Raw genomic sequence first — 24,562 nt, forward strand, 5'->3', positions numbered from 1 at the left:
AAAGCCCCATAACCAAGGACTGTCTGTCATATATCCAAGTCTGAGAATTTCCAACACCACCACCATTTTTTGTTGTTGTCTTCTAGCATTTCTACGCCAGGTCTGCTGCTGTGTTTGTCGTATTCTTTTTGAATCCGGTGAGTTCAGCAGGGCCCTGCTGAAAGACAGATGCTCCCAGCTGCTGGGCAGTGTCATATCTTTTTCCATGCCATTTCTTTGCATTTCTTTTCATGGCATTTCTTTGATGCACGATCTCTGGTAGGAAGACTGGCATAGTAGTAAATGAACAAGATCCACCGCAGCTGTGGGGAAGCACTGGAATAATTTTTGCAAAGGACAGGCAAATCTTTGCAGGTCTCGTGTACACTTGGTAAAGCAGAAAATAGCTCTCCAAAAGCCAAATAGACTGAACCATGCTTAAATGGGTCCTGTGTTCTTCCCTGAGATTCCCACGTACCTCTGGCATCCTGCCTGGTCAGGGGAGAGCAAGCATGCATCTCAGAGCTATGAATTCACCTAAGGTGGAATCCTCAATCTGTTTTAAGTCGTTTATGCTTTCTCAGTCCTGTTCTTCCCAGACCTTGATAATTTCACCATTCCAGCTGAACAGGAGGTTTACCTTGTTAAATTCAGGGAGTGCCACTCGGATGGCAGCAGTCTTTTATCCTGTCCCTCTCATTTTCTGCCAGGCCCATAATGCATGATTAATCTCAGTATGTAGCAAAGGGTGCAGCTACCTGTTTCTTTTGTCTGCAATAAAATACATACTGTTTGATCTAATAGCACAGCATCTGTATTTGGAAAGTTTTTTTTCACCTGTCATCTTTTATATTGTGAACATACAAAAAGAGCTGCTCTGTAGCTCTGGAAAATGTAATTTTTCCTCTCTTGTCCTTCTACTTTTAATGAACAGATTTCACTCTTTCTGATGCACATCAGTTTGCGTGCCTTTACCACCCAGCCATGCTAAGATTCGGGTTTATTGATTCTAAATATGCATTCCACTAGTCTTCATGCTCGTTGTCAGAAATCAAAGCAGTCAGCTACATCTCTAGTCCAGAAACCGAGCTTTTAATGGAGGTATCACTCTAAAGATCTCACACGCCTTCTCTCTATTCATAGTCTAGAGCAGATCCTGCACAGGTGTAAATTGTTACAGCTCCATGGGGCTATCCAAATGGACACCAGCAGGGGCTGTGATCTTCCAGAGTAGCACGTTTTCTGACATCTGTTGTGGTAATGCAGCTCTAAAAGTACTTAAGTTCGAGAGTGGGGAAACACTTTACCCATCAGTTTGTCCTGTTTCTTGAAGTTGTTGCTGCTTACTTTTTCCTCCAGTGTTTTTTTTTGGGGGGGGGTGAAATGTTAAAAGTGCTGTAAGATGGAAAATCAGTTGTATTGAAACATCTTCATAGGCAGCTTAATCACTGTTTTGGTGGGGCAGCTATGTTAGTTTATTAAGGTATCGTTCACTTTGAAAAAGACTTTATTTTGTAATTTTTGTATGGTAAATTCAATACTTGCTATTATTTAAAATTGTGTAAAACACATTGCTAGTTCTCAGGCTTAAGCTTACTATAATAACTGCATCCAATGTGTGGATAGCTTGAAAGCCTACTGGCTTCCTTGCAGCCTCTTAGCAGACACGTTGATTATTGACATATTTGCTGCAGTGTGGTTTGTCATAGATTAACTCTGCGGATGACCAAGGCTCAGGCTTTCACAAGTGGCCCTGAAAAGCCCAGTGACTACGGAAACAATTCTGCAGCTCACTTGATTTCTCCTGTCCTCAGGAAAGGTTATGAAGCCAAAGTGGCCACAGTTTTATTTCTTGTCAGCCACACCTCCCCAATACATCGATTCACAAGCGTGCTGTTTTGCTTCTCTGACCTTATTGACATGCCATCTTGGAAGCTGGTGGCTTTTAGGGCCAGGAAGGGCGTGAGGATCTTCTTGGTAATGGTGGTGTGAACTCTTGCTTATAGCCCATCCCCTGCTGCCTCTGTAACCACCCTGGGCATTAGTGGTGGCTTTTTTAGAAATGTGCAGCTGCTGAAACAGCGGGCTGATGCACAGCCTCCCATCACTTATGTTTAAATGGTATGGATGACCTGAGAAGTATCTGCTCATTTTATGGACACTCTGCCTTTGAAGTCATTAGTGCTTAATTTTCACTGTTGCTTGCACTCAACAGCGATGTTAGTAGTGGCTTCATGAATTACTAATGCGGTGCTTAGAGGTGAAAAGTAAAGACCTCATCAAATTCTGGATATTTGCATATACAATGCAGATAATTAAGTATCTGAGGCAAGTTTTTTTCTTTACCTCCTTTGCTAATAGGGCGTTCAATAGAAATTACATTTAATATCTTTTGCTGCTGAGGGTTAACCTTTATTTAATGCTGTCCAGTCCTATATGATGTATCCTATGCTGAATTAACCCTCATCTGCAAAGCGGCTTCTTGGGTTCTGTTGTGTTTATACTGGCAACCTCCAAGAGGTAATTACAGAGCTCTTTTGTTAGAAATTAAGTGCTGCAGATGGACTCTCTTCCAGTAAATCAGAAATCACAAATAGAGTTCAGTTTAAGAACTCAGGGAAACTGTATTTTTCACTTCCCTCTGATTTTTTTCTCCATCACATCAAAAGCAGTTCTTCAGAGCACTGAAGTGTATGCTTAACATTATAGTCCTCAATTCGGTGAGACTCTTCTGCCTTTATTAAACAGGGCTGTCTTTAAACAAAGCTCTTAAACACACGTGTAATTAGTTATTGACGTGAGGTATGGTGAGTGTATATATAGTCTGTACTTCAAAAGAGGGATCTTTTTCCTAGTAGGTCTCTTTAAAGCAGAAGACATGCTTCTAGCTTGAGTAATGTTGTTTGTCTTTTTTTTTTTCCTTTTTCAATGGCATTTCAATTCAGTATAGGTAAAAACGATCTTTTAAGAATGAGTCAAAAGCTTTAATGCATGTTTAACCCAGTCCCCTTTGAAACCCAGTTCAGATATACAGCTTCTTTGAAATACGTAATTGTGCAAGGAGCTATGTTCATCAGGAAAATGTTTTTAGTATCACCTGCATAAACGAAATCACAGATGCTTCAATCAAGGATCATTTCTTTAAAGAAAGGCTTTAAATTGCCTACTCTGCAGTATCGCATGCTTACCCGTAATTTAGTGCCTTATCCACTGGAGTGTCACGGGGATTATCTTCTTCTGGAATGTGGAAATGATTAGAAGATTAAAAATCCATATGCAATTCCCTGACTTTTCACAGAATACTAAAAACACCGGATAAATGTTTAAGTTATTATAATTCTGAATCATTGTTGTAAGCATTCTCGCTGCCTTATATTGTTTCATTTTTTTCACCAGGATAATGAGTTGAATTTCATGTGTGGGTTGTTTTTTTTATGGTTTGTTTGTTTTTGTTTGTTTGTTTGAGGAATTTCCACTCTCACATATCTGAGCCCATTGCTTTAGGAGTGGGAGAACTGTGATGCTTTCCATCTTTACAGTGGCAGATCATATCATACGCACAGCTTGCTGTCTTTAGAAGGGATCATTATCTGATGGCTGTTGCCATTGGATGTGGCCACTAGCTGAGATGAGTAGAGGGAGCAAAGCCAGGTGGTAGTGCAACTTACACCACTGCTTGTTTTAAGCTGTTTTTCACTGTCTGCTGTGGGAGCACTAGTCTTCAACTCTCTGCAGCTTCTTCTGTCAATATCCTCTTTGCTGTTGGGTGGCTTGTGTCATGAACCAAGACAGCCTGTGCCATTTACTTGTATACAGTGCATGTATTTAGTGAAGGTAGGCCTTTTGGTTATGCAGGAGGGAGGTGACCTCTTAATTTGTAACAGATGGTAAAGAGAAAGTTCTCGTATGCAGCTACATGTTCACCTGGATGTGCTTGTTGGTATAGAGACTGAATTGTGTGCTTCTGGATCCAGTGAAGCCCGGACTTGATCACAGAGAAATTTAGGGGTGTTGATTATCAGTGTTGAATGCGCATCATGGGTGATTTGGAAGTGGTTTAGCCACTAATTTGCACTAGCTGTAACTAAAGCTGTGAATGAGAGCTGCAGGGGGCTTGAACATCCTTTTATCTGGTTAAAAAGGTAGCTTGACAGGAAAGCCTGCTGCACATCTGGAACAGCTGCTTGTGGAGGAACAAATGGATAGATACCAAGGGCGTAAGCTCCATCAAATTCAGATATATTAATGTTTCTAGACAGCTGTACCTAATGACTAAGAGATAAAAGGTTGCTCTTCTGAAGATATACGGGCATCTTCATAGGGTTTTTGTTGCAAGGCACGTTAAGTATCAGTGTTGCATTATAGACAAATGATATTACTGAAAGTGATATCCAAATTATATCAATTGGATGGAAATACTTCATACTTACATTGAAGTTGTCATTTTACCATTTACTTAGCTAAGTGAATGCTAATCAATTAGTTTTCATCCTTCCAGTCTAACTAAATGTTGCCAAACTATCCTCAGGTCTGAAGTGGAATGAATGATGTTTGCTGTTTTATGTGAATTTATCTCCTGTTAACACGGGGAGTTAGACTTCTATTTAGCAAGATTTTCTTTTGTGATGTGTGAAAATATCAAAGTGGTTCAACCCAAGGAAAAGATTAGGTTTAGGATGTAGCAGTTGGGTATGCTTTCCTTTCATGCTCTTATGTTCCCCAGAATAGCTCTTAATTGCAGATGCAGAGATGACCTATCACCTCTTTGTAGGTGGTTGCATGGTCTTCAATCACCACTGTATCTGTGCCTCTTGCAGCATCTCTGGAAGCCAAGGAGTGCCATTATCCTAAATCATTTGTCTGAGATCAGAGGAGGTGAGTGGCAAAGCGGGACTTGAAGCCATGCCAGCGCTCTAATCTCTGCCATGTCACTGCCTTCTGTTTAATGTCCTCGGGGGTCGATAGGAAAGCCTTCGGAGCGCTTCTTTGCTGGGTGGAATCTATCTAGCATGAAGTGTGCAAATATTCAGCACAAAGACACCTACTCCTGCTCAATGCCACAAAAACTGAAGTGTTCCTGATTGCAAATGCGTGGAGATTGTAAGCAGTGAAGTCAATTGACTGTAAACACCTGTTCAATGGTAAATGTGTGCGTAAATGTAGCCTTGCGTATGAATGAACGGTGACAGAAGCTGCCAGGCTCTGGTGTTGTGTTTGGCAGCAAGAAGTTTAAATAGCAGAAAGTTTTCTTGTTTGCAGATATGGATGGGTTGTGGCATCACAGAAAGCATCAAGAATGTATCCTCAACGATCTGTCCAGCTTTTACTGATACTCTTTGCTCTAGTGGTGAATTCACTGAAGGTTCAGGTCTGTACCTTTCCTTAACACTAAATTCACATAGACCCTTGTGGAGTTGGAGGCGGGGAGGAAGAGGGAAGAGAAAGGAACACAGCTGCAATCTTATTTTTATAAGAGACTTATCAGCTGCTAGCAAGCTTTCCCAAGTAGATGATTACTATCTACCTTGCAATAAACATCTGACTTTATCCAGGCAATTCTGAAATAACTTGACCAGCGTGATGTAATGTACAGGCACATCTAGAGACCTGACCTTTACAAATACAGCCTTAAAAGTTAAATGTCATCCTCTACCCCAGCTTCCATTCCTGTGCTGCCATCCTACCCTCCATTTGGTCATTCCCCTGCCTAATCTTCATTGAAATAACTCTGCAAAAATCAGAGCTGCTTTGGTCATTTATGCCAAATGCAGCTCTTGCTTTTAAACCCTGAAGTCCATAACAAAAATCTTAAAGCCATTAGGATTTCCATGTCCAAATAACCATATTAGTGATACTGTTCACTAAGTGGCACCAGTCCTGTCCCTGGATATTCATGGACTCAGGTGGGGTTGGGAGGCAGAAGACCTCCAGCCTTTTGCGAGATACCTACCCCTCAGCAGAATTTTGCAGGGGAACAGAAGGGTGGAGTGAATATCCCATCAAACATTTTTTTTTTCTCTCTCTTTTTTTTTATTTTCTAAGCCTTATCCAAGCAGATTCAGGCTACTCAAAATTTTATAACCTTTCAAAATCTTCTCCATTGACATATTCTTACAAGCCAGCCATAAAGCAAGAGCTCCCCTTATTTAACAGCCAGCAAACCAAGGTGTGAAACTAAGGACGTGCAGCAGCAAGAGAGATAAGAAACCTGCCTCTTCTGCTGCATTTATCTTTAATAAGAGGATGCCTAAGAGCTTCAGCTTTCTGTTATCTTTCACTAAGATTTAGCAGAAGCAAGCAGTACTAACTAAGCTTTTAGAGCTCTTGCTTTACATATTAAAAAAGGTAATTTTTATTTCCATTTTCGCTCAGCCTGATTTGAAAAACTTCTGTAAAATAGCATTCTCCATTTTGAAAGCTATTTTTGAGATGCCAAGCAGTGCTGATTATATCAATAGAGTACATTGATTATTTTTTTCTTATTTGCCCTGTATCCTAGTAGGCCTGATATTTGACATGATTTATTTTGTTTCTCTTTTCATCTCCAAATTTCCTTGGCAATAATCAGAATTACATTGAACAATCGCAGGAGATTTGTCACAATGAAGTTCTGATGCTGGTTTCAATCTAATGCAAAATGTGCAGTGTGTAACTTAAAGCCTTTGTCTGTCTTCGGGGTCTGTTTACGCCAATGCTGAATTGATACCTTTTCCTCTGGCCTGTTGTTGTATGCTGGATAATGTGCTCTAATTTCTGATTTGGGGAGGCGAGATGCAGACCCTGTAAGTTAGCGATTCACCTAACCCTTTGGTGCTGGTACAGGAGGTCTGTGTTACTGCAAGGGCAGTTGATCAGAGGATGTACTGTGCCACTCCAGGCTTCTGGAGACTTGCTAATGTAACGCCCATCTTTAAGAAGGGTTGTAAGGAGGACCTGGGAAACTACAGGCCTGCCGGCCTGACCTTAGTGCCAGGAAAGGTGATGGAACAGGTCATCTTGAATGCAATCATACAGCATGTGTGGGACAACCAGCGGATCAGGCCCAGTCAGCATGGGTTCATAAAAAACAAGTCCTGCCTGACCAACCTCATCTCCTTCTATGGCAGGGTGACCTGCCTGGTGGATGAGGGAAAGGCTGTTGACACTGGGGGTGCTGACTGATGCTCGCCTGAACACAAGCCAGCAGTGTGCCCAGGTGGCCAAGAAGGCCAGCGGCATCCTGGCTTGTGTCAGGAATGGTGCAGCCAGCAGGAGCAGGGAGGGGATCGTCCCCCTGTGCTCTGCTCTGGTGAGGCCACACCTCGAGCACTGTGTTCAACTTTGGGCCCCTCACTACCAGAAGGACAGCGAGGCCCTGGAGCGTGTCCAGAGCAGGGCTGCGAAGCTGGTGAGGGGCCTGGAGCACAAGGCCTGTGAGGAGCGGCTGAGGCAGCTGGGGGTGTTTGGTCTGAAGAAGAGGAGGCTCAGGGGAGACCTCATTGCTCTCTGCAACTGCCTGAAGGGAAGGTGTGGGGAGCTGGGGTTGGCCTCTTCTCACAGGTAACCAGTGATAGGACTAGAAGGAATGGCCTCAAATTGTGCCAGAGGAGGTTTAAGTTGGAAATGAGGAGACATTTCTTCTCAGAAAGAGCAGTCAGGCACTGGGACGGGTTGCCCAGGGAGGTGGTGGAGTCACCGTCCCTGAGGGTGTTCAAGGAAAGGTTGGACGTGGTGCTTGGGGACATGGGTTAGTGGGTGACAATGGTAGTAGGGTGATGGTTGGACCTGATGATCTTGGAGGTCTTCTCCAACCCTAATCATTGTATGATTCTATATCACTCTGGAACTACTGATTTTAATCACGTGATGGTAACATGTTACCCAGACCCCAGCATGATGAAACTTGAGTCTTAAATCCAGTCCTGTAGAGGTCTGTTGTACTGCTTGTGAGATCTGCTAAAGCCCAGCAGCTTCCATTCCTGACCAGAGCTGCTATTTCTAATACAAGTGTATGGCAAGACTTCTTACTCCTCTACAGCATGTCTGTTCTCTAGTCTCTGAAACGTGGTTTGCTTGCAAGGATTAGCAAAACTGTATAGCCAGGCTACAGCAGACTGTCTGGGAAATGTCTTCTGCCCAGCAGCCATAGCAGAACTTCCTACTACATGTTAGACACCAAAGAAAAGATTCAGTTTTTAATTTGAATTTGCTTTTCTTTACTGGGAAGAGGAAAAATAAATAAATAAAAAACACAAATTAATTGGCCCTGCTTTGCACAGAAGGAATGATTAATCTCCTGCATGCAGGAGCATCTGTCTACTACTCCTGCCTGAATTCCTCAAAAGGCTAAGAGTGTTTCTAATGGTCATTTAAATAATAAATGCCACCACACTCATTAGGGGTGTATCAGCCGTTCGTTTTCTGCTCTGGTGCTTGTTGTATTCTATTAATATTTATTGAATTCAAGGAAATTCATTCTGAGCTACTGGTCTACATTTCTTTTCAAGGTCACCAAATATAAATATTTTATTTATCTAATTTAGAAAAACGATATCAGATGCTATGCAGCAAACATGACAAGAGTATGAATTAGCGGAAAGCTTCCCTGGGGAAATGTATCCAGGTTCCAGTAATGGATAATTATAAATCCAATAGCTTCTCTCCTACCAGGTAATAAAGATATATAAAGGCGATACAAACCCTCACCTGAAAGCGTGCATGTGGCAATAGCAGTGAATAGCAAAATAGACTATTTACTAAGAGGGCAGTGAGAGCATCCAAATCTTTCTGGTATTTGGGCCCTAAGTAGGCTTATTAGAGCTTCAGCTTCAAAACTGTTCATGGATAAGCACATGTGACAGATCTCCCGTAGCCCCGTGTGAACAAATGTGCCTACATCTATTAGGTACTTGATGATGTCTCTCATGCGCTCTCAAAGGTGCTGGCTAAAATGTCCCTGTAACAATCATACGCGTGGCCAGAGTAGCTTGGCTCAAGGATTTCAGTGCTTTCTCACTACTAGCAGTCTACTGTTTCTCCTTCAAACAGGATTGCATTGCATACTTGCTGTGTATGCATAGCCCAGGAAGGTCCTGTTTCTTCCCCACCAGTAATGAGACAGAGAAGAACCTGATGCAATGCTGTGTTCTCAAAGTTCCTGTAGTTTAAACCTCCTTCACCCTTTTCTGCTACACGTTCAGCTTCTGCATATTTGGAGCCTATCTTCCTTGTGTTCCCTGAGAGTGTAGGAATTCTGATATTAAGATTATTTCATTTTGAGCAAGCAGCACCATCTTTCACATACATTCATCCCACCCTCCCCACAGAACAGAAAAGGGAATAATGGTGGCTGCCTTTTAGAAATGAATAATTCCATTCTTGCGAATGTTGGCTATAAAAAATTGTGGTTAAAAAAGAAAGAGACAGTCGATTGGGTTTACCAAGGGACAGCTTCTCTCTGCCATTGAGTTTTGAGCTGTCAAGAATCAAAGAAAACAAATGAAGTGGTGCTTAATTTAATTGAAAATTATGCTTGTGGATTTATGACTCTATTCAAGTTTTAGCACTATTGTTGTCTTTTTGTTATTACTAAGGTTAAAATTAAAGTGTTTATTGCTATTGTCTAGAAATATTACAGACAAAGCACAGGTTCTAAAGAAGTGGGTGTTGAATAACTTATCTTTGTGGCAGTTCTGTTTTTAAACAATGCACGCATACTTTTTAAGGGAAGATATTAGAAAATTGTCTGTACAAAGGAAAAGTAGTAACTGGAGTTTTGACTTAAGTGGTCAGTGACCTGTGCTGCTTCAGTCTTTTAATGTAAGCAGTCTTACAGCCTATAAAACTGGAGATTTTATGGCCCTGTCGCACTGTTGATGTTACAGGTATCGAGCTCTAATAATATATCACCAATTGGCAACTCATTGATATTCTCAGCCCCAAGGCCTTGAAGAGAACAGCTATGGAGAATAAATCACGGCATCCTCCTCCTTAGAAAGTTTATCAGGGAATAGGTCTGAACAGCTGAATCCTGGCAGAAGTCGTATCAGATCATCTTTGGAGCAAAAGAGGAGAAATAAGGGCTTTGTGTAGTCACAGGAATAAGCAAATCTCTGACACATCTAGAGGTGAGTTGCTAAAGTACGTGTTGAAAGAATAAAGACTCTCATGATTTAACCCTGAGTCACGGTGATGGATGGGTTGGCTACAGGAGCACAAGAAGCCTGGAAAGGGAATGGCAGAAAATTGAGGTAGCAGGGAAGATGGAACTAAATGGGAGAAGTATACATCTCCCTGCATGTATGGTCACAACACAAGATCAATGACTGGTAGGCTTTTGTCATGAATAAAATATGTCTTTATGTGTAGGGCACATAGGGTAGAGAGCAATAGAAAGAAGAAATAGACAGGTGACCAAAGAGCTCAGTAAGTCCCCAAATGGGGGAGGGAGAGGTGTGTGTCGCGTTAAAGGGGTGTAGCTGATTAACCGTTACGGGCCCGTTTGGATTCAGAGTACTGAACCAGTCGGACATTCACCAAAACTGGGGGTCCGTTCGGACATTCACCAAAAACGTATTAACCACCTGGGGGTCCGTTCAGACATTCACCAACAATGCATTAACCGTCTGGGGGTCTGGTTAGATTCAGAACACTGAACTATCACGGATAACCACCCTCACCCTAGTTGCATTAATGAGAGCTATCACAATGCAATCAAGTATGGTTTATTACAGCAACAGATAATCAGGTTCTTTTGGATTGCCGGTGATAGTGACTATCTGCAAAAGCAAGCTAGTATGCATGAAATACACAGGTGTTACAGGTGTTCTAGGTGCGGGTTCTAGGTGCGGGTTCTAGGTGTTCTAGGTGTTACAGGTGTTCTAGGTGTTACAGGTGTTATAGGTGCGCAGCCTAGAAATAAACACGTTAAAAGGATCAAAGACTCTATAGAGATTTATAAGCAAATATTCAGATCTCACCCAAAGGCGTCCCGATGGGGGGGGAAGAGAGGCTCAGCCCGTCGACTGATCCCAGGAGTCAGGAGGTCCTAAGGATGTTGTATGTCCTCGGGATGGTATCTCCCCTGACGATGGTATCTTCCCTAACATCCCCTCTCTCTTGGGCCAATTTATATTATTTTCTATCTTTTAGGTGGAGCTTGAGTGGCTCTAGTCAAGCATATCTTAGTTATGATTGGTGTAAAGTTTTCCCGTTTCCGTTTAAAGTAATAGGCTCCGAGAAATTCAGGGCGCATGCTCAGTGAGGGGTGGTCGCACCTTGGAGGCGGGTAGCTTTTGGGATGGAGGTGTGTTTTGGTATTATAATGATATTATAATGAGCAAAAAGTACACTAGGGTACAGCATTTGTGAAAACATGACAGGTCTTTGGCTTAGGGTGGCAAAAAGTGCAGCTTTGTGCACAAGAACAATCGAGGCCCCACCTGATTAGAGAGCCTAGCCGTGGTGTCTCCACTCCACTCTACGCTCCGTGGTGTTCCTTAGAGCTAGCACACCAAGTTTCCCCAGCGCGATAGCATCTAAGGTTGGGAGCCTAGGGAATGCTCAGATAATGCAGTTATGCCCTACCCTGAAAGCCTCTTCAATGCTGTACCTTTTCCTTAAAAGTGTGAATGTTAGTTTTATTTTCCTAGTTACTTCAGGCATTTACACCACAGGTGTGATGAGCTGGATAACCTGTGCAGCAGAGCAGGACCACTGTGCATATGGCAGGGGCATGAAGAAGAGGGTATTTTGAGGACCACCAGTGCAGCAAGCCAGGAGGGCAGCAGCTTGTTGAGTGGGTTTGAGCTGGAATCAGGTCTGGAGAGGGGCCTGGTACTGCAGCAGCAGCATGAGAGTGTTAGGCTGGAGAGGGAGAAGGGATTTCATGTGTTTGGCAAACATCAGTAGCAGGGCTTGGAGTTTGCTCTTCTCTAGAATCACCTCAAAAATTATGCCCACTGAATTAATGTATATAACTTTGTGCAATACACCGCATCCTCCCCTGATTTCAAACCAACGTGGAAAATACACATGGCAAAAATCCTTGGCAGTATGTTTGAGCATGACAAGCTCCTAAGTAAATACTGAACAGTTGCTAATTAAAGTTAAGTGCGTAGTCCCTGATTTTTCAATTACCACACTCAATATATAGTGATGCCTTAATTATTTTTGTGTCTAAATATACTTAAAAGAATTCGGTAAGTCTGGAGGTGAACTTCACAAGGCAGATGGTTCTTTCTATTTTCAATGGTAGACTGAAGGTAGATTGAACTGAATTTGAAGGGAGGCCCTCTTGGAAAAGTAGTATTGGCTGAAAAACTTTGGCCTTAGATAACCTAAGCTCTTTACAGCAACTTTAATTTATCTTCACTTTAATCTCAGGTGAGCACTTTTCAGGAAATCCCTTGCCCCCTAACTAGCCTTGGGGGCAACTATTCTGCAAGAGAGCATATTGGCCTTCATTTGATAGTTCTAATTACGCAGAGCATGATCCTCATTCTCTGCTGTGAGATGTGGAAGTACTAAAGTACTTTGTTCAAAACTAGCAGCTGCTCTCCTTCTCTAGCTGATGAGGAGGAGCCTGAATAGCCCTGTCATGAGATCACTGTGTGACAGATGAGATGAATTGCCCTCCAGAAGTGCCTGCTCTCAGTGGGGACCAAGGAGGTAACTACCTTAAACAGGTCACCTAACAATCAGGTACGTAAGGGTGTGTGAAAGCAGGGAGATGCCCATGGCTTAGCTGCTGTCTGGACTCCTGAGTACCTAATGATAGCCTGCTGCTAGCCTGTTCCCATGGCAGCACCCGTAATGGCCATCCATGTAAAAACTGCTGCTTCTAAAAATATACACCTATACAACTTGAGGATAATGGTTTAAATCATTTGACACCGGAATTTTTCAGAAGCACTTAGCGTTAAAACTTGTCAGGATTTTCTTGAGCAAGTATTTTTAATCAGAAAATGTCAGCTTATTGAAACAGGAATTTGGGGAACAAAGGTCTGTCTTCAAGAAGTCAACTACAAAGTTAAAAAAAAAAAAAAGTCTAGATTTAAGGTATTTTCATGACATCATGTTAAATGAAAAGTTTCTGTTGCTTAGTATGAAAAAAAATGTTTAAAAGCATGCGTTACTTTGGTGGGTTTTATTTTGCTTACTGATCAAATTCAGAATAAAACAATTTGAATCATCTGAAGTACTAAATAGAATTGAGCTGACAGTGTGCATGAAGTTGGGGGTGTTGATGTTTGTTTGTTTTTTTTTGCATTTTCAGTATTCCTGTCAATTTGACCCAGGAAATGCTTTTCACATTTTGTATGTTCTACTAGGCAGAAAAATAATGTACTATCTATGTTGAGTGCTGGTCTAAACTTGTCCCCATTTAGTACAAGGGTAATTTATGCTCTGAGGCTCAGTGGGAGAAAACGTTGGGAAAATTCATAATGCTTTTGGAAGTCTTTCCTATGTTTTGTAGTAGCAGTACTACTGTGCTCAGGGTTTTAATGCCAGGAAGTATATTTTGCATTAAAAGAAAGACTATGAAGTTTTCTGTACTTTGGAGGGACTGGGGAAATGGGGACACATGCCTTGTAGGATCGACTCTGGCTTCTACTGTCAAGAAATGTATGCTGCCATTAAGCTATGAAATTTAAACCTCAAACCAAAGTAATTGGGATGAGAATTGCTCTAGCAGTTGGCTGCTAATTCTGAAAAATAATCTACCACCTGTTGTTTAGTCCTTAGGATTAAAGAAGGTTTAATGTTTGAGGCAAGATAAATTTATTGCTCCAGATGGAGCACGATTTAACAAAAAAAAAAAAAGTTTATGGGCAAAGATCATATTCGGTAGGCTAGCCTACCACTCTTAAAAAGGCAGCTTGGTACAAGCCACAGCACTCTTAATAGTAACCTATGGACAGACCTGTTTTCTGCCTTTGGGAATTAAGTTCTTTATATTTAAAAGTCACCACAGATGAGTTTATTGCTATTCTCGATATGCTGTGCGATTGTATTTTTTTTCCCCGTGTACATCATCAGATTTTAATAAGAGGCAATAATTTTATTGTCCCACTGAGAATGTAATCAAAGATGTGTTTGGTACACAAGATAAATAGTTGCTGGAGATGAAAATGTGAAAATTCAAGGGTTATTTTGTTTGCGTGTTATTTAGTGACCATCTGGAAGCAGGAAATGCTGGAGATGAGACTTTCAGAAATCAGCAGTATGAAGTAGATGATAAGACAGGATAAGGTAAACCCATTAGTTGAACAGGCTGGATTATATTGCTGAGAATCTTTCTGCTCAGGAATAAGCAAACAAAACTTTCTCGATTAAATATATATTCTGGGGACAAAAACGTGTGAAGGGAATACTTCCTAGCTTGGGTACGTGTACAGAGAAAAGGGGAAGAGAAGGCATCCTGTGTTGGATGGGATTCATGTCCCTTCTGCTCAAATAAAAAAATAAAAAAAAATAAAATAATAAAACAAACAAACAAAATCCTTGCTTCCAATTGAGCTTTGTGCCAAGCATTTTCTTCTTTGTACTTTCAGCTTTGTTCCATTTCTGCTATAGTCTTTTCTTCTCCTTGGATTCAATCTTCTTGCTTTTTCCCTACTTGGCCCTAAAATTCTAAGGTCTGCTGGTTGAGGAAAATTAAATATTTGTAGGTAAATCTGATTTGTCCACAGAGCCCTGTCAGGGCTGGTCATTTATTCCAGTCCAGGAATTTTCCAGGACATCCTGGGTTTTTAACAAGCTCAGAGGCAGTTGTATGTCTTCTTCGGTCATGCCTGCGGTTCAGCTATTTACGTGCTGGCTGTCAGCTGCTGCCTGCTCCCCTCGCAGACTCCCAGTCCCACACCAGGTGGCTTTCTCTCCTTTTTTTTCCTAGTCAGGTTCATCCTGCTGAGTGTATGAAGGCTGGAAATCCATGGCAGCCAAGATCAGTGTAATCACCACAAGCCTGTCCTTCCCATCACTTTCCTGACCATGAGGTCCTGCCACCTCCCACGCACTGACATCCCTCTGACCCTGCGCTCAGTCTGCTGATCCAGAAGAAAAATGGGGAGAGGTTGTATTTTATTATTGTTCTGTTTTGTTTTGTTTTTGTTTTTGTTTTGTTTTTGTTTTATTTATTTATTTTTTATTTTTATTTTTATTTTTTTAATATCCAGAGCAGGCTGGGCACAGTCTGGCACGTAAGGGTTGGATCCATTCAGTCTGCTTTAAAGCCAGGGGTCTTGGGCCATTTTATCAAAGAGCCACCCCTGCCTTCTGGATGTGTCTTTATTGCCTAGAGAGCAGGAACAAGAACAAGGCAAATACGTGCCTTGTTCCCTCCTGGCCAGCCACAGCTTTTGGAAGAAAACATAAGGTAAGGCAAACTGAGAACAAACTAAACAGCACTGCCATCTGTAACAGGTATGTGGGGTGATATCTTGGTGACTTTTGACAAGCTTTGCAGATGGTGGCAACCTCAGAGTGGGCCTTAGCTACAATTTAAGTGTTCAAATTAAAGTGTCTAGTTTTTGGCATTTTGCAGTTCAGTGGCAATAAATATTCAAAGGTCCTGAGACATGAAGAAATACCACAGGCACTGTAACTTCTTGTTTTGCTTTACCACAAACACGAGCATTTGTCTTTAAACGAAAGTACTTGCATTTACTAAAGTACTTTGTTTTGCTTTAAATTTTCCGAAAAAGACTTTTAAGCATAAAGATCGTTTGTAGTCTTCTAATGCTGTAAGAAGTGCTGATGTTTTGAAGCCAGCTATGCAATGCCACAGCTTAGAAGCAGCATGTTTAGCAGATCAATGTTACTTGAGAAACTTTCAGGGGAGGGAGCCGTCTTTTAAGCCATCTATCTGCTGCCAGTACGTACTGCTGCCAGTGTTGGTGTTGCCCCTACCTGACATCTTGCAGTGGTTTTGGTGGGTGAAGAACATCATTACTCAATGGTAAATGAATCCTAGGCAGTGACCAAAGATGCCACGAGAATGGCTAATGCGTTATGCAGAATATTTGCAAATGCTTCTTTACAGTCACACCAATCCCACTGTAGGAAAAATACTGTGAATTAAAGATGCAGCCCAGGACCATAATATTTGTACCACCCCATAGTGGCAGTAGTCCTATAAGAAGTAGTCTGTGGACATCTCATCAAGACATTGCAACAAAGAAAAACCCATAGTGTTTGAAGGCCCTTGATCAAAAGATGTGGCACTATTATGGCAGCACCCAGCAGCAATATTTTGTTAGGTGTTAGCGTTTTCACCATGAGCACTCGACCCTGTCCAGATCTTTCAGTAGATGTTTGAGAATCAGATAATCTTAGCACAAAAATCTGCTGAGAAAAGAGACCGATAGCTAAAGTGCTGCGCACAGAAACTCGTGCATTTACATCCCATCTAAGTTAATCTCAGGAGTGGCAAATAAAAATATCCTCAAATTATCTAGGATCTACCCCCTCGCTCCAGTCCTTTCTTAATTCATTTATTGTAGTGACAGTGCAGTTCTTTGGTGTGGAGATGAATGTTTTTAGCTTTTTTTTTTTTTTAAATGACTGAACTGACAAACATACAGCAGACAGTATTTCAGATAAATGGAAGGAAACAAATCCATTGACTTTGCCTTAGAAAATCGGTAAATGCTGACCTACGCGAAGTGCCAAATGTTAAGAATTTTCTCCCTGACAGAGCTGAATGAAAGATAGAGAACCTGAAAAAAGTGAGCCAGCAGTACATACAAATGCTGTGTTGCTGTATTTAATCCCTCAAAGAAAATTCTATTATCTGCAGCACAACATTAGCAAGTCCCATGTTTTCATCTCTGTTTTTAATTCACAGGTAATTTCACTCTGAGGACCAGAAACCTTCTTAAACTCTTCAAACGAGTAGCACGTGATACAGATAGCAGTTGTGCTTGGGGAAAATGCCAGTCATGTCTTGAAGGGTTTGCTTCCTTGGTGCGTGTGGAGGATACCTGGTGCAGATTGTTCGTACAAAGGCACATGGGCATCATGCAAGCTCCAAAGACTTGTCCAGAAGTCTGGAGGAAGCACTGGTTTGGGTTTGAGAAGATGTGGTATCTAGTTACTCTACCATATAATTCTTCTGGGAACTTGGCAAATCCTGTAGTGCAAAAGCATTGGTAATTCAGTGCCTGAATACCCTAAGTATGGCCCCCCAAAACTTTGTGTCTGGGTTCCTGGCTTGGTACTGACACAACTGGTCAAGCTTTTTATGCTGTATCTTACTGAGTTTATGAGGACTTTTGGGGAGGGGGGATTTTCTCACTCTATCAGAAGGTTAAGACTAGTGTGAATTAGGTTTACCAGTGCCTTTGAAGTTCCTATTTGGCATCTTCTCAGCATCTGTAGGCTCCTAGATAAGTTTAAAATCCATCCTCCTGACCATAGCACTTGAAATACCACTGCCATAATAAGATTGGTCCCTTGAGAATATTTTTTCAGCTTTGTTCTCCTTAACCTGATATCCCAAAGTAGTGAACTTCCATCATTCCCCTGGATTGTTTAGGATCACTTCACAAGCTGATAAAGCCAGGAAGGACAGATAGCAATTCTGCAACTTGTCTTGACGTGTGTGAGTACCCTGCCAAAGTGTATTACAACATATTGAGTGGGTCTGTCGCTGGCTACACCTGGGCTATATAGAATACTAAGAAGGACTCAGAAAACATATTTTTCTTCTTCTCAGTTGTTGGGGAAGAGCCGATACTGTTTTAACCTTACTCTGTCTTTCTGTTCCTAAGTTGAGCTGGATATATCTAGGTTGGCTACACTTCAGCTTCCACAGTAACAGATCTTTTTCTGGCAGCAGAAAAAGATGCAAATTATTTTCATGTGGCAGGTGTTTCAACCAAATACCCTGGGATCAAACTAACATTTATCAAGTACCTTGAATCACAGCGTTATGTACTCGGTGGGCATTGCCCACGGGGAGGTAATGCATCAGCAGGCTGAGAAGCCTAGAACACAAAGGAAGAGAATAACAAATCACAAATCAACAAACTCAATTGTATTAAACGTGCTGCCCAGGGATGCTTTCCTCTGGCAAGAAAATATTCAGATGCAAACTTACTATTAGGAGTTTAAGAAATAAACCGACTGTAGGTAGATGATAGTTATTTGCTAACAAATGCAAGCAGCAAGGATCCTGAGCTCCGTTTCAACTACCTTCCAGTTGCATCCCAGGTCCCGGAAGCAATCGTTATTGTTGTTCAATTAAACTTGATTGGGTATGACAGAGCCTTACCAAATACCGGCCTCTGAAGGGGTTGTTCTTGCTAAGATTTGAATAACATGCTATTATGAATGATGGTGTTTTAAATTAGTAAGGATGCTGAAAGAAGTAAAAATAGACGAGCCATTGTGAGATTTCCCAGCAGCTGATGTTTGCTTCATTTGAAAAGACACATGAGTTTCAAGCAATCTTAAATGCAATGCCATATAAATTAGACGGGAAAGAGGTTTGCAATGTGTTTTGTTTAGTCAAAATTGGAAAACTTTGAGACTTTTTATAACTTCTTAGTTTCTGGGAAGGACAGTGAATTTAGATTCCCCGTAACTACATCCTTTAATGTGGCCTTCTGATTCCTTATCGTTTTGAGCTGGGATGAAGTTCGATACAGTCAGTCAAAGACAAAGTGACAAAAGGAGCTTCATGTTATTTTTGCAATTCTCAGATTGGATAGCCAACCTGCTAATGAGGACTACTAGTTAACAACCTTAGTTACTGCAATAGCTAAAGGGTATACAGGTGCTGGGCAGGGAACCACTGCAAGGTACGGGTATCCTGGGGTGCCTCCAGTTGGTGGAAATTTAGCAGGTTCTGGACCCCAGTACATATGGATCCTAATGTGACATCGGGAGTTGGTAGAGGGCATGGGGACTGAACTGAAAGCAACCTGTTTCTTTTGTGATAATTTCGTGTTTTTTCATGTATCCTGTCTGGAGGAAAAGAATTGTGTTGGGGTCTCTTTGTGGCAGCACTCAGATGGGGGAGGTGAGGTAGATTTCAGACATAGGATGTGAGAAATCCCATTTTCTCCATTTTGTTTCTTAGTTTTCTGTTGTTTTTAACCTTGACTAGTCTCCTTTTAGTCCTGAGGTTCAAGCGCTGGAACACTTCTCATTCTGGAAGGCTAGAAGGCAATGCTGCTTTTACTTAACTTTGCACCTTAAAACTCTGCACAGTCAAAGAAAGTTAATAGTGAAAGAATTTGCCTCTGTTTCTGGTTCTGCTATTCCGCACTTTTTTCCAGTAGGCCTTCCCAACCAGTTAGGTCCCATTGTTTCCATCAGTGGCGTCTTGTAACAAAGCCCATATTTGGATTGTCATGTTCTTTAATTGAGCATCCTTCAACTCTTTAGTTTCATTTCTCAGCTCCTTTAATGCTGTCTTAATAGTAGTTTCCTCTGAAGACTTCTTTGCAGAGCTTCTGTTCAAATAAATTGGTGTTGAAATGATCATAACCTGGCTTCTCTATTTTTATTTAACGCACGGAATTATCTCAATTGGCATAAAGTTCAGGGAGTCACAAGGCCAAATGCACTTTCATAAATCTGAGATGACTTCACTGAAATCTTTGAATTTACAGTCTCTTAACAGAGAGCACAAGTTGACCCCAGAGCCCACAATATTAGCTCTAATGGGAAATTAGAATTTTCTGGTGCACTGACTTCAGTGACACATGGGTAGGATTATCTGAGGATGGAAAGCAAATGTTTGCTGTACCATAGCATGCCCATCTCCTTTGTATACACGCCTGCTCTGTTTGAATGGTGAATTACAGTGACTGAGACTCAGGGTGATCCTGTTAATAACCAGGGGTTAAACTCCAAAGAGTGCTTCTGCTGAGAGGATTTTTCCTTCCTGTTTCAAGTGGAGTTGCGGGCCAGGGTTTGGGTTCATTGTGTTCTTGGTTCTTTCAGTACTAACCTTCCTAAGGGCTTGTCTGTGGCTGCAGCACTGTCCAGTCGCTTGTCACCATCACAGCTACTTCCCACAGCCTTACCCCAGCGATTACTTAGGCAGGAGCAGTAAACAACAGCAAGACCCGGAGCATTTCGTGTAGGATGTACAGGGAGTGAATTCCTTTAACTTTAAAGATAGTCTGCTGGATGCCAGCACTCATCTTCTGCTCAGGTTTTCCTTTCATTAGGCTTTTGCTTTCAGCTTACAATGTTATTAACAACACGAACAACTGTTCCGTGTGTGCCTTGGTCATGGAGGATTCCAGGTAAAGCTGATTTCTTTTTGCTTCTTAACTTTTTCACAAATGGAATTCAGTGCCCTATCTCTTATTTCTTTACACTATCAATCACATCTTTTTTTTTTGCCTTGTTTCAAGACAGCATTTATTTGGAGTCTAGCAATGACAGTCAAGGACCTGACCAAAACTACATCTTCTTATCTTGGTGCTGAGTGTTGCTGATTAATGTGGGAGGGGTAACAGGGAATGCAGTAGAAAGGCTGCTCATTTAGTGAGGTCTGTATACACAACATGTTATAAACTGCCTCCCAAACATGCTATCCTTCCATGTCCTGTTGTCTGCTGCTTAAATCAACAGGACAGGCTGCATTTCTATATGCAGCTAGTCTGAAAATGCAATGTCGTGTGTCAGAGGGTTTGGGTAAGCCAGGAATACCCCGAGCAGACCTGTCAAAGCTGGCTGGAACATAGGATGTGTTCCCACCTGGCAGATACCAGTAAAATATCTGAGCAACTACAAACCATTGCAGGGCCTGGGTGGGAAGCACAGTGTGGCAGGCTAAAGCCAGGCCTTGTTTTCCTCATTGTCCTGAACAGAATTTGACCACAGTAAAATGATGTACACTTGGCTGCTACAAAGCAATCTCATGCATGCTTTAACTGGCATGGTATATAATGCATCCTGCGTTATATAACCATCAATCCAGCTCCCATAGCAACAGCATCCATGTCACCAGTTCTGCCAGCGATAACCATGTTGTAGTAATCTGCAAATATTTAAATTGTACATGATTGGCTTGTCAGTTTTGTCACATGTGTTTATATGCAAACAGATCTTATGACTAGCGCTTCCAAAACTCCCTAGGAATGTGTAAGCCCCGAACGCTTAACAGGTTTTGTTGGTTGGGTCTGACCTGAATGTTAATCACGGTTTTCCTTAGATGAGCATTAAATCTCTTATGCTTCTGGAGACGAACATCAAAATTCAAATATTTAATTTGCTCGTTGACATTTATTAAAATAGCTTCATGCTTGAATATGAAGTTAAGGCAATGGCAGCTAATTTTGTTAGTCTAGATGACGTTGGAAGTAAATTTAAATCTGATTGAGAACCATTTAATACTGAGAAAAGAAGGGAATAAAAGGTCAATGGTATAAGATGATGATATCGTCAAACACGGCACAGTTTAAGGTTGGGCTTTAGAAGTAACTGAATGAAGCCTCAAAAACAGTTGCAACAAGGACATGTCCAAAGATTGGGAGAGAGGTCTTTTAACGTTTACCAAAATAGGTTTTAGTGTCACAACCAGGTGGAGACCTCCTCTTGCCTAGAGATGAAGTCAGAGATGCTCAAAGTTTCTCAGGACTTAAGTTTTACTTTTCAGCCTGACAGTTCTTGGGCTGGGATGTTGACTTGGGATTCAGCAGAGGTGTATGTGTTCTGTGAGCCTTGCATTTCCATCCGAGGGGAAAGTTGCTCATTCAAAGGCAGACATTTAAATGTTTGTGTGTGTGCATGCACTTTCATGCATACATACTGTAGGAAGGCTTTGTTTTGAATGATATTAAGTACGTGAGACCCTTTAATTTCCAGATAATGAGGAAGGAATTTACAAGTATATATGTGAAAGTAAGTCTGTATTTTTCAGATAAGTTTCAAAAATAATGAGAAGGGTGGACAAGAATACTCGTCATCCTTTTTATTCACCTGCTCAAGTAACTGGCTTGTCTCCTATCAATAAATGTTTTCTTGGGTATAATTCCAGTTTTACACCACTTGCTTATATGATTGCTTCTGCTGTTGGCCTGGAACATGGTGAACTGTGAATTTATTGTTAAATTCCTTTCCATTGTGAGACCATGATGCTGTCACTGAGAGAGAAATGTCTGTAATCCCCTGGGGTAGGGATCAGCTAGGGGTGTGTAAGTACAGAGGATTATATATTTTTTTCTTTTTAAGAAAAGCTTTTGTATATTTACCGATCAGTAGATTGGTACATATTTATCCAGTAAATCATGGGGCTAGTCCGTTCTGCAAACACGGCGAGCTTTGGTTTGAGTTTTTCTGTTTTGGTTCTGTTTCATTGTATTTCTCTGGAAATACTTCTTTTGGACCCTTCTGGGGAGGGGGTTACCATGTTTCCTTAATTTTGACTGTCTTTGCTGAACTAGCAATGACCTGCTGAAGAAGTTAGCGTTAGGTGAAACTTCCCAGTTTCAAAATGCAGCTGTCTGTCACTGGTGCACAGGGATCCAGTGCCTAATGCCAGTTTGAGCAAATTTTTATTTATTTTTATTTTTTTTTACCTAGAGAATACTGTTGTGGATTTTCAGTGGAGTGTCCTGGAGAAAAGGATGAAAATTCTTATGATTTCTCAGACTGGGAGTCGGTTTGAATTAACCCTATCTGGGAAGACTGCAACTGGGATTTTGCACTGGAAATCTCTTTGTGGATGCTGTATTTCAGGAATACACGGGAGGTAGCATCTGGTCATGTTGAAGAATGCAAATGAGGACATCTCCACTGATGAATGGCTTGTCAAATGTGTACCCTAGAAAACAGAAAAAAGTGACCACCTTATTTTGGAAGCAACAAAAAATTCAGGGGACAGTCCCAGAGTGTTATATGAATGAGATCTGTTGCTTGCTGCTTGGCAGACATTGCTTTTCTCTGAGGACTTAGAATTCTGTGTACAAGTTTGGGCTCAGAAAGAAATTCTGTTGATAACATTGGTTTGATAAAGTTGCCTTGAAGCTTTTTAAGCAACTTCATAGATCAATATGACTTCTCAGAGTCATCTTGTTCATCTACTTGTTTGCAATTGTATGGCGAAGTACAGGGATGCTTTACTTTCTATCACTTGGTCTTGCTTGAGTTGAAGGAACACAGAACAACTTTTTACAGCATCTCAGTTTTCATTTTTTTAAATTAACATTGAGAGGAAATGATGGAGAATTCATGGCCTCAGTCATTCAAGCAGAGACATTTGGACCAACACCCAGTCGCTCTCCAAGCACAGTTTCCCACTGCTCTAGCAATCGGCTTATCTAAGAAGTGATGCTCACTGCTAATTTACTGACTACCTTTGGCAGCAGATGAGCAACTTCCCATACGCTATTTGAGGAACATGCCTTCCTGCAATCTGGAAAGACCATATGTAGGAGAAAGCTGAGTTTCTGTACTCTTGTAGTCTTTGAACTGAGTCCAAGCAGTGCCAATCTTCCCAAGACTTTTTGTGCTGAGAAGACTTCCCTTCACAGCCATTAGAAGACAACTGAAAGTAAACTGCTTGGTCACAGCAACGCACTCTCTGAGACGAGATCTAGAGCTGCTTAGGAGAATCGAATCGCTGCCAAAGCCTCGCAGCATTTGTTTTTTTAAAAACAAATTTTCCAACAATTTGACGTTTCCATTTCCAGACCTATTTCCTAGCAGACTGGATTAACCCTGCAGGCACAGTAGCTCTGTGGAAGCCAGTCACAGGAGCTTCGCAAGTATTTTGGTTCCTGAGGTCAGGCAGAACCTAGGGAGTGTGGTCCTGGGGTTTGCTAGAGCTCCCTTGAGCCTGATGAGTAATTAATTTTCTTGGATTTTTGGTTCTGGCAGTGTGGGGATTTGAGATCTATTGGCCCCATGCTGAAGCAGGCAAAGTCATCCCAGAAATCTGGATTCCCAGTCTTCCCATATTCTGTGCAGGATGGCGAAGTGTGCGTGCAAATGTATGAACTGGGGCTTTTCTTTACATGGATGATGTCAAAGTTTGCAACTGGAAGAAACTACATATTGAAAAAAAAAATTTGCTTGTGAAATCATGTTGTTTATAGCTCTATTCAGGGTATCAGAAAATGAAGCCTTTCTGGTTTCAGGATGGATGGAAAACAGGTACTTGCAAACCTGTCTGCACCCTCCTAACAGCACCATCATACTCTGACCATTCAGGTAGGAGCCCCATGTGAATACTCATCTCTATTTTGCTCCCTCTCTTAGCTCATCTTTAAGGCTTTGGATTCAGAGATTAGACCTAAAAAAAATAGGCTAATTCTAAGTTTTGAGAGAGCTCTAAAATGAACTTTTTTTTCCCTTTTTTTTTCTTTTTTCCTTTTTTTTTTCTTTTTTTTTTCTTGAGTGTACTGAAGATTATGATCTTTCTAGCTAACTTCAGCAGGGAGTTTCGTAGATATTAGCCTATTGCCAATTAAACCCATGTTTACCACAAGTCTCTGTCTAACAACAGCCAGATCACCAAGAATTAGCGCCAGCTTCTTCAGGTAACATCCCTGCTGTGATCATGCAGGACAACATGGTCCCTCCAAGGGAACAGCAATCCTTGGAAGACTCATCCTACCCTATTTTCAAATATGAAGAC

Source organism: Anas platyrhynchos, chromosome 4, assembly GCF_047663525.1.
Source record: "Anas platyrhynchos isolate ZD024472 breed Pekin duck chromosome 4, IASCAAS_PekinDuck_T2T, whole genome shotgun sequence".
NCBI lineage: Eukaryota > Metazoa > Chordata > Aves > Anseriformes > Anatidae > Anas > Anas platyrhynchos.